The sequence below is a fragment of the Lissotriton helveticus genome, chromosome 6 (assembly GCF_964261635.1).
Source record: "Lissotriton helveticus chromosome 6, aLisHel1.1, whole genome shotgun sequence".
NCBI classification, from domain to species: domain Eukaryota; kingdom Metazoa; phylum Chordata; class Amphibia; order Caudata; family Salamandridae; genus Lissotriton; species Lissotriton helveticus.
The window spans coordinates 1,789,448,686-1,789,459,090 of NC_136067.1; the positions used below are offsets into that span (position 1 = coordinate 1,789,448,686).

Consider the following 10,405-nt stretch of genomic DNA (forward strand, 5'->3'; position numbering starts at 1 on the left):
CAGTTCCATTCACACAGAATCAGGTAAACTGCACAATGAGTGGAGTAACTGCTGGCAATGTCGGGACAGTGGGTGGAGGACAGAGATAGGAAATACCAGGGTCTTTTTTTTGGGCAATTTCACACAGTTAATACCCCTTTATCCCCCTCTCCCATCACTCCCGGTCCTACCCCTCTCCCCTCCTTCCCCTCCTACCCAATTCTATCCGTCCCACATATGCCGTACACAAACGCGAAGATTGCCACAACAGGCAACCATAATTTGTCATTGTTCACGCATAGATTCTGAGCAACAGATAAGATGCAACAATCCCAACAGTTTAGAGTGTGCTATAACTACCATGAACGAGGCTTCATATCATGGGTACTCACATGCATTTTCTGAGAGGCCAAAAGGTGTGGTCTGTGATGTGACCAAGGGCCCGCATGGATGCCAGATGGGTGCAGGCCGGGGTTGGGGTGAATTGCATAAGGTGAAGCCAGAAACCCTAGGATTAATCCCCGGCTTCCCCACTTAATCAAATTGTGTGATCCTAGGCAATAGTTTAATTTGAGTTTCCCTCCTTTTTCTTCATTATCACATATATGAGGATCTCGTAATACAGGACTTCAGGTTGCGCTCTGTACAAAACCTTCTCCTGTGTTTGATTTAATAAACTATAATGTTTTACTTGTACAATAGGAATCCAGGACACCCAAAGAGGGCATATAGCATCAACCTTGCCTCTTTAGTTCACTATTGCCATTGTTTTCAGGGTGAGGGGAAGAGTTAATGTTTCTAAATTCATGCTGCTCCCCCAGGCCGCTGCAGATTTCGATCTCCTTCAGCTCCTCATGGGTGTTTATAATCCAGTACTGTATAGGCAAAATTAGCATTACCGGCGACGACCGTGGTACGTATCAGGGCTATAGGGCAGTTCGGCGGGGCCGTCCAGTGAAAGGCTGTCCAGGCAGCCTCTGCACCCCGTGTCACTCACTCCTCTCTATCTTCCTTGGCTGGCTATGGCAATTATTAGTTGATCCGTTCTGAGGAGCTGACAGCACGCTGAATTTGGCCCATGCATGCCTTGTGAGCTGCAGCAGGCAGCGCGATGCTGCGGGCCACGCCATGATTGAATTTGGCGCCTACTGCATAGCCAGCCCCTTACAAACTCAAGTCCAGTCTAGTCCAAACCCAACCCCGGCCCCGCCTCGTTTCCTGTTCCAGGGCGTGAGGTTACATTATCTACCCTGCGGTGCCACAGAGCTGCCGGGCAGATTGTAACATTGTAGCCGGGCACGAGTGAGCGCACAACCTGTTAACTCTTTAGTGTTACAGTCCGAGCCTGGCAAGTGAAGTCTGCTGCAGCCGGGCCGGGCGCATGGCACAGAGGTGTCAGAGGCGTGGTTTCAGTGCTGTCAGCAGAGTGGCAAAAAATGCGTGACAATGCATTTCAGTGCGGTCATGCGGTAACACCACACTGAAATGCGTTAGCGTCACGCCTGATGCGTGATACTTGACAGGACTGGAGGGGAGGTGCTGCAGAGGCCAGGATCAATCATGGCGAACTCGGGACTGCAGATGATGGGCTTCGTACTGGCGCTGCTGGGCTGGATTGGGCTGATCGTGCCCACCATCCTGCCCCAGTGGCAGATGAGCTCCTACACCGGGGACAGCATCATCACGACCATCGCCGTCAACCAGGGGCTGTGGATGAGCTGCGCCATCCAGAGCACGGGCCAGATGCAGTGCAAGGTGTAAGACAGCATCCTGGCGCTGTCCGGTTCTCTACAGGCCACGCGAGCGCTGATGGTGGTTTCATTGTGGTGTCCGCTGTGAGCATGAAATGTACCAAGTGTGGTGAAGACGACAAGGTGAAGAAGGCACGCATCGCCATGACCGGGGGCATCGTCTTCCTGCTGGGAGGTCTGGCTGCTCTGGTTGCATGTTCATGGTACGGCAACACGATTGTGCAGGACTACAACTCCTTCACCCCGGTCAACACCAAATATGAGTTTGGATCTGCAATCTTCATTGGCTGGGCAGGGTCGTTGCTGGTGGCCCTCGGCGGTGCTCTGCTCGCTTGCTCTTGCCCAAGGAAGTCTGGGTCCACAGGCCGCAAGTACCCCAAATCGAAGGCAGCGAAGGAAGGCACAAATGCTTTTGCAATCCCTTGTGTCTTATAATGCAGATGTTGCAGATGGTCATATGATTGGATAATGCCTCCAGGATTGGGTTATATAAATGAAAATGCGAGGCATCAGCTAAACATGAATGTGTGCTCCATACCGGCCATGAGCATCAGTACATTAATAGATTAATAAAGTGGAAATGCGTGCGACTATGAGGAAAATGTATCTGATTAAAAGCCCTTAAGTTACATTAGAGCTCATGGACAGAGGGATAGCCAAACATTAAGACTGCAAGAGAGAGGAGTGGGGAATAAAGGCACAAGTGTAAACATGAGAGAGGGATACATATAGAGACAAGATGTAATGAGAAACGTGTTAAGAAGACAGAGATGAGAAATAGAAAGGAAGAGATTCGAAAATATTAGGAGTAGTATGAAGGCCTGAGGGAGAAATTAGATAAAAAGTGAAGGATCAAGAGAATCGAGAGGATAGGAATTGACATGTCCTTCAAAGGAATATAGAGATTCTGAAGAATAGTTGGTGACAGCGAGCGACATCAAGAAATTAACTTTGAGGACAAGACGGAAAACCATGCTTCATTCCATTTGTAGGTTTGCCCCACTCTCTATAGTTCGGTCTCTTCTCCCCCCCCGTACTTGCTCCAGGACTAGGCACTTTGTTACAGGGCGAAAGAGGGCTCTGGTGTCTCCTTGCTGACTTCTCCCTCCAAATTGTGGCTCGTGAGTCCTTTATTTTGTGTGGGTCAAGCAGATTAATAAAGCATTTGCAATGCAATAGGTCTCGTATATCCGAGAGTTTCAGCTATGAGCATTGTAAAATGACAATGCCTTTTATTTACTTTTTTAAAGTCAGCACATAAATAAAAGGCATTGTCATTTACAATACCAGTAGCTCAAACTCGTCGTAAATGTGTGACCTATTGCAATGCAAATTCTTGTTTTATAATGTTTTTCCCATCCTGCTGGAGTCTTGCGGGAGTCAATGCGGCCCTTGTACTCCTGTGGGCCTGAAAATGTTTCAGAATGTGGCCCCAGGGGGATCTCTCCGATATAAAATACTGTATATAATATCTGTTTTAATATTCAGAAATTTGCACACGTACAAGAAGTAATACTTTTAGAATGTCAGAGTTTTCTTTATGTGAAAGAAAGAGTATGCTGATATCTTGGAATAGCTGTGATGATGGGGCACGGAGGGCCTGGAACAATGTAGCCATGCATCACCCCGAAGTTAATAAAATGCTCACTGCCCACATCCACGTCCATTTGGAGTTTATATGATTGCATAATATTGCTTGCTATTTCCAGTCCTTATAAATGAGGCGTGGTATATAAAGGGCCATACAAAAGCACATTATTGTTCCTGCTATTATTATTAGCACACCAGAAGAGGTTGGGCATCAGAGAGAATTGTGGGACAGGTGACAATGAGACAGAAGCCAGGGCGGAGGCAGGCCGATTAGGGAATAAGTACCAAAAAGAGAACCGAGGGTGGAGGGTGAAGGTGGGACGAAGAGGAACTGCGCTGTTGTCGGTAGTAGCTGAGCTCTGGTGGCATGGTGCCACCCCTCCCACAGTATGCCTCACAGCAGCTGGCAGACCATAGATATCCACCAACACCAGCTCCTTGTGCTCGGACCAGTGACACTGTAACTCCTCTCTCTCGGCCTTCACTTCATGCGCCACCCACCGCCCTAGCCAACCACAGGCTGGGATTTCTCATCCCTGCTGCGGCGACAGCTGTTGTTTCAAAGGAGGCGACAAAGGAGAGAAACCGCAGCTATACCGAATGTGCATGAGCAACATTTCAGCGCCGGTGCACGGCCAGAAATCAAGGGACCCAGAAAGACATAACCACACCGACGTATAAAAGCAGCGGAGCAACAGCCGGGCAAAATGATAGCTGCCTCGAAAGAAAACCAAAGTATGAACGCACTTCTAGATGACATAGCCTCATTCTATAACCATGGTTAACGTCACTCAGCAGATTTAAACAAGCATAAGCCTCTGTGTATCCAAATTGCAAATCTGCCTTAAGACCCTTAATGTGGCGCCGTGTGTGTGTAAAAGCCCGGAATTTTCAGTTTTTTTAACAAAAGTTTGGAGGGATATTTGGCGCTGCACACACGCGCGGTCTGGTTTCTGACGCACATAGCCATGGCTGCAGCGCACAGAGACCCTAAACTGCCGCACACAGAGGAAAAAAATTAGAGGGAACATTGGCTGTGACCCCATACAGGGGTTCTTGTTCCTGATCCTAACTTTAGAGGGGAGCCTGCTGCTGCTGCTGGGCGCCAGGAGGAACCGCCACTGGGTGCTGCCTCCCTACCTGGAGGGCCCCGTGAGCTGGCCCCTGGGCCCAGCCCTTGCCCCCCCTGCCTGCTAAAAGGAACTGTGGGACCTTGCCTCAAAAGCGCCTGGGAAGTGCTGGATTTCACTTCTAGGGGAGCGCTGTGGTTCCAGCTACAGCCCGGAGCTGCAATCCCCTTTTCCCCGAGGGATTCCCCGGGGTGGGGATCCCCCCTCTGTTGCTAATACCGCGCAGGTGCCCACCCTGCGTCTTTGGGTATTTTTATACTTTAACACGGTTGCCCACCCCGTCTTGTAATTGGTTTCGCGGGGTTCACCCCGCTGCTGCCGTGGCTTTTTTTTCTCAAGGGAGCCTACCCCTCGGTTGATTTATCCCCTAGCCTGCAGTGCCTGGAGGGGCCGCTGCGCTGCCCGCGGCAACACGGAAGTACTGCCTCCAAAAACCGGAAGTCGACGGGAGCCCACACCGCGCTCGGGGGTCAGGAGGAGAAGTGCCGGCGAGACCCCGGGGAAGAGCCCCGTGGCCGGCAGCCACTGTGGCGGCAAGGCGGAGGGGGCCCGAGACACATTGCCGGTGCCTGCCCCCGCCGCAGGGAGAGGAGACGCGCCGCTCTCCCCGCCAACAGAGACCCAGTGAGTGAGGACCCGGGTTGTTGGTTTCGGGGAGGTGCGGGGCTCCTCGCATCGAGCACCGAGCGGCCCCGACTGGTAGTGGGCCGCTCCTACGAGTCTCCCTAGTGCTAAGGGGGCATATCAGGGCAGATTGTTGTTGCCCGTTCCAAGAGTGGGGCAGTTTGCTTGTTTCGAGTCCACGAGGGACTCCAACGAAAGGGGCCACCTTCTTTTGAACCACGAGGGCTCCGGGGGCATTTTGTGTCTTTCGAGTCCCCCGAGGAGGGACTCCAACGAAGGGGCCATCTTTATTCACAGCCCACGAGGCTCAGGGGACATTTTGGGTGATTCCGAGCCCAGGAGGCTCCCAAGTTGGTGCTCGCCCCATTATTTGCTTCGAGCCCACGCGGCTCCCCCGTGTGTTTGGCCCCATTGGTGATTCAGCTGCCCAGCACTTAGTGGGCAGCTGCTATGTTTAGGTTGAGAACTCTTCGCAGTTCTCCTTTGGCTGCCTGCGCAGCCTGCCCTGACTTTGCTGGACAGAGGGCGTTTGAGCCCCCGAGAGGCCAGGTTGGCCTGGGGTCAGTTTTATAATGCTTTGGCACCGATGGTGTACCTGCCTAATGTGATTGATGCAATGTTTTTGCCCATGCCTCTAAAAATGTGTTTTTATGCCTAGGAAGTTGTTTGCCCTAGAAGAGTGATGCTAGTGAGGTCATGGTGCCCTGCGTGATATTTATCTAAGGTGTTTTAGGATTACGTAGGTGGTGTTTACCTGTTACCAGTGAGTACTTGTTGTGTGCTATATGTGCTCATTTTGGTACTACAGTTATGATATGTTCTTCGTGCTAGTTCTAAAAGTGATTACTCCTGACAGCAGTCCAGGTGGCCCTGTCCCATGTAAATAATCCCCTGTACATTCTGCCCGTACCCATGGCACCTTGTAAAGTAGATGTCTATTATCTAACGTTTGTGGTATAATACAAAGACTATTTTTTATATATATATATATACCCTTGTGTGGAGTTTCCTTTGTGGTGGGCCTTGGGTGTTGTTGCTGGGTGCGCGCGCAAACGCTTTACACATTTACTCCGGGATAAGCCTGACTGCTCGTGCCAAGCTACCAAGGGGGTGAACAGGGGTTACCTTGGCGGGTGACTTCCTTGCCCTGACTAGAGTGGTGGTTTCTGCCTGGCTTTGGCGCCAGCCTTAGCCAACCAGAAATTCCCATTTCTAACAGTGTGAAGGTGTTTTCTGTGGTTTCAGAGGATTTTCCCTGGGGTGTCTCCAACTGCCTGCTCACCCCCTCTGTAATTCTTGAGCACGGCTAAACGTGCTCACTATTTCCACAGCTCTTTCTAGGGTGAGATAAGTATGTTGACAAATCCACCTCGGAATGGGAGGATGTAGAGAAGCAAGAGATTGTTCTAAATAAACCTTTTCTTTTATAACTTCTTTGGAAGCTATGAGGGGTTTTAGCCAACAATCTGTCATATCTCTCACTCGATAATACTAGGCTCACTGGGTTTCTTGATGTCCCTCCTTGATCTGTGAAATAATTAATGTAATCTGTTATGGGCTGCCAAGGAAGAAATCCTTAGGATAAGAACCCTCACTCACCCGAGGGTGACATACTTCATCATTAAGTTCCCTCCTCCCACCGGACTTCAAGGTCCATGGTGTGGGCTACAACTTCCCTTAGGGAGGAGCTGAGGTGTTTTGAGATGAGTGATGTAATGGGGTCAGTGAGGGACAGAGTGCAAAGATATAACAATTGAAGGTGAAAACATTCTCAAAGGAGCCAGATTTACTTTATTCGGTCATCCACTGAGATAGAATTAAAAAGACAACTGTTTTGTTTTGGGAGCAAATGTACCCCTCTCAATGGTCAAGATGTTTCTGCCCATATATGACAGTCACTCTTTGTAGGATTGTGAAAGTAAATGAAAATAAACTGCCCACCAAAGTATCAGAAGCAGCCAGAGTGGTGATGGCCCTGTGTATGTTCTGGGCCCATCGTCTTTCTAATAATAGGAAGAGTAATGTCCACTCTCAAACCCCTGGGTACGTCTTAAAGCACCTAACTCCTTAGTCAGTGCAGCCTACAAGCTCACCACTCTAATGGGGTGTGGTCTGTCCATAAGGTGAATTCTCTACCTTCAAGATATTAATGTAGGGATTGAATGGCCCACTTAATGGCTAGCGCTTCTTTTTCCACTACTGCATTATTCTTTTCTCTAGGATACAATTAGTGGCTGATGTAAATAGTGGGTGGCTCATCTCCCTTACTATTCTGTAGTGACAAAACTGCCCCCAGGCCATTTTCCGATTCGTAAGATAAATGGTTTGGTATAATGAGGGCTAATCAGAACCGGCTTAGAGGTGAGTATTTGTTTTAAGCTTCTGGAGGCATGTACCGGAGAGGGATGGTGGAGCTCTACTTCGGTCTTGGCGGATCCCTTTTAAGAGGTCTGTCAATGGGGCTGCCACTTGTGAAAAACGCAGAATAAAGCATCTATAGTATCCTAGGATACCTAAAAAAGTCCTTAGATATTTTTTTGTTTGGAGACAGGGTAGTTGGGTGATGGCAGCAATCTTTTCTTCTTGATATCTGATATTGCGCTCCCCCAAAAGGAAACCTAGATATTTAACTAAACTGGCAGCCAAATGGCTTTAAGTAGGGTTGATCTGTAATCCACTATCTCCTAATACTTGAATGACCCTGGTCAAGTGGTCTAAGTGTTGAATCCAAGATGCGCTATGAATAATAATATCATTGATGTAGGCAGATGCATTGTTAGACTTGGCAACTGTTGGCATGTTTCCCCAGTCTTTTTGCTTTCTGACCCCCCGGTTTTCACTCTGTTTTTGCTGGTTTAGTGTCTCTGCGCACTTTCTCACTGCTGTTCAGTGTTAAAGTGTAAGTGCACCTGTTGTAAATTGTTGTTATGGATTGGTGATTCCATGACTGGTTATTTGATTTACTAGTCATTCTCGAGTACAGTGCACTGTGTGTGCCCAGGGCCTGTAAATCAAATTCTGCTAGTAGCCTTGCAGCACTGGTTATGCCACCCACACAAGCAGCCCTTCAAAGGTAACTCAGACCTGCCAGCGCAGTGTCTGTGTGCAGTCTATTACTGCCATATCGACTTGGCAAGTGCACCCACTTGCCAGGCCCTAACCTTCCCTTTTCTGACATGTGAGCCACCCCTAAGGTAGGGCCAAGGTACCCCTGTGAGCAGGGTGCAGTGTATGTCAAAGGTAGGTCTGCCCTGATGTGTGTGGCATGTCCTGATAGTGAAATACTGCCAATTTTGTTTTTCACTATTGAAAGGCTATCTGGCCCATAGGAAAGCATAGGAGTTAATGTATAACATCTTATAAATATTACTTTCTATTGGGACCAGATAGGAAAATCAAGTTTAGTATGCCTGAACACAGAATCTAAAGATGCATATTTTAGTAAAGGTGATTTTTACATTCTGAGATTGAAAATACCCGTTTTAGAAAGTAGGTATTTTCTCGCTTAGCCATCCTGTGTGCCTCTGCTAGGATGTGTATTGACTGTCTGGCTTTGTAGTGCCAGGGGCTGGGAATGTGCAGTGTCTCCAGAGAGTCTGGATGAGTCAGGCATGGGATGAATAGACCTGGGCTGCATTTGGAGTAGTGGGAGATTTCCTTGTACTTGGATGGGCCTGGTCTGCTGCAGACAATACTGTCTCCGCCTCCTGCTGGAAAGCTAGGCCAGAGAGGACCAAACTGGTTTGGACTAAGCACATACACTCTCTGTGTGAGAGGACAAAGGAATTTGGAGTATAAATATTGGGGCCCAAACCTTTAGAACTCTTTTGGACCAAGACGACTGCCAAGAAGAAGAGCTGGAGGAGCTGTGAGGAGCAACTGCCACTTTGCTGAGTGCTTTGCTGTGTTGGCCTGCAGTTGCTGCTTCTGTCTTGGGCAGTGAAAGGACTGGACTGAACTTTCTGCAACTTCTTTATTGAGTTTCTCCAAGGACTTGAGGTCTAGCTTTCCCCCTGTTCAAGAAATCTCAGGAACAGCAAAGACTACAAGTTCTTCTGCCATCAGTACTGAGGACTGTGTGTTTTGTGCTGCAACAGAAGAAAAAGCAACCCTACATCATCTATGCTGCCACTGCAGACTCCGTGTTCAGAAGGTACTGCAAAGGGGACCGCCGCATGCGGCACTGCACCGCAATCCTGGTCTCACTGACGATGTCACCCGCTGCCACCACCGAGCAGCTGCTTGCACTGGGACCTGTGGGCACTGCACTTCGCACCGCCTCACTTCACGACACCGCCTTGGTATACCCGACGACCATGTTCCATGCTGAGATAGAAGCCGCTGCTTGCACCGTGGTTCAAGGACACGCTCGTAAGTTACATGTCTCACCGTCCTCATCCTGCACCGCAGCCTTCGCCCGGCGCCGGGGCCATAGACTGCAATTCGTCAGCCGACGACAGTGCTTCAGCAACGCCGCAGCTTGCTCCATGACCTGCCAGCACCGCGACGAACACCGCATCCCTTTGCACCGCAACCCTGGTCTCACTGACGATGTCACCCGCCACCACCACCGAGCCGCTGCTTGCACTGGGACCTGTGGGCACTGCACTTCGCACCGCCTCGCTTCACGACACCGCCTTGGTATACCCGACGACGATGTTCCATGCTGAGATAGAAGTTGCTGCTTGCACCGTGGTTCAAGGACACGCTCGTAAGTTACATGTCCCACCGTCCTCATCCTGCACCGCAGGCTTCGCCCGGCGCCGTTGCCATAGACTGCAATTCGTCAGCCGACGACAGTGCTTCAGCAACGCCGCAGCTTGCTCCATGACCTGCCAGCACCGCGACGAACACTGCATCCCTTTGCACCGCAGCCCTGATCTCACTAATGCTGCTGGACGACCGTCACTGAGTCGATCCCTGCGCCGTGACCAGAGGGCACCTCTCGCTGCTCTGCTGCACTTCGCACTACAGCCCCGATGCCTGCCGGCGACCCCGACCTCAACCGCGAGGAATTCGATCAGCAATGCTTGTGACTGCAAGGGCACGCTGACTCCTGCACAGACCTCTGGAACCGACGCCTGCGGACACCGGCCTTAAGGGGCTTATTGAAAGGTCGCCTACGCCCTACATTTCTAAAGGTATTGTTGGCGGGTCTTCCCAACACCGTAGCTGGCCCACGACGCCGCAGTCAGCCAGAACTGTTTGGACTTGTTGTTCACGACACCGTGATAGCCACAGACAGAGCTATCGACTTCAAGGAACTGTATTCCAAGTCTATTTTGATTACTGAAGATTTCTGAGAACTGTATGGTGGATTTTTTCGCTTTT

General features: G+C 50.0%; 1 pseudogene; it reads left to right on the forward strand.

Annotated features, from left to right (window-relative positions):
• The first annotated feature begins 1,539 nt into the window (after positions 1 to 1,539).
• LOC144762877 (claudin-7 pseudogene) lies at positions 1,540 to 2,165 on the forward strand (annotated as a pseudogene).
• Positions 2,166 to 10,405: the final 8,240 nt, after the last annotated feature.